Source organism: Hyperolius riggenbachi, chromosome 2 (genome assembly GCF_040937935.1).
Source record: "Hyperolius riggenbachi isolate aHypRig1 chromosome 2, aHypRig1.pri, whole genome shotgun sequence".
Taxonomy (NCBI): Eukaryota; Metazoa; Chordata; class Amphibia; order Anura; family Hyperoliidae; genus Hyperolius; species Hyperolius riggenbachi.
Window position 1 is genome coordinate 139968097 of NC_090647.1, and position 365 is coordinate 139968461.

Below are 365 nucleotides of genomic sequence, written 5' to 3' on the forward strand. Positions count from 1 at the left end.
ACAATATTCTATACCGTGGGATATACTGTGTGTGTGTGTGTGTGTGTGTGTGTGTGTGTGTGTGTGTGTGTGTGTGTGTGTGTGTATATATATATAAATATAAATATAAATATAAATATATATATATATATATATATATATATATATATATATATATTATTTGTTTATTATGTCTCAAATCTAAGAATTGCTGCTACAGTCAAAGAAAAAAATAGCCCATTGAGAAATAACCAACAAGCTGAGAAATTGGTGTCTCTAGGTAATGTCAATGTTATCCACTCTGTGCCGGCTGCACAGTATATTCATGAGTGCTACCACACATCTCTTCTCATCAATCAGGCAGCATGTGTGGCAGGCACCAATGT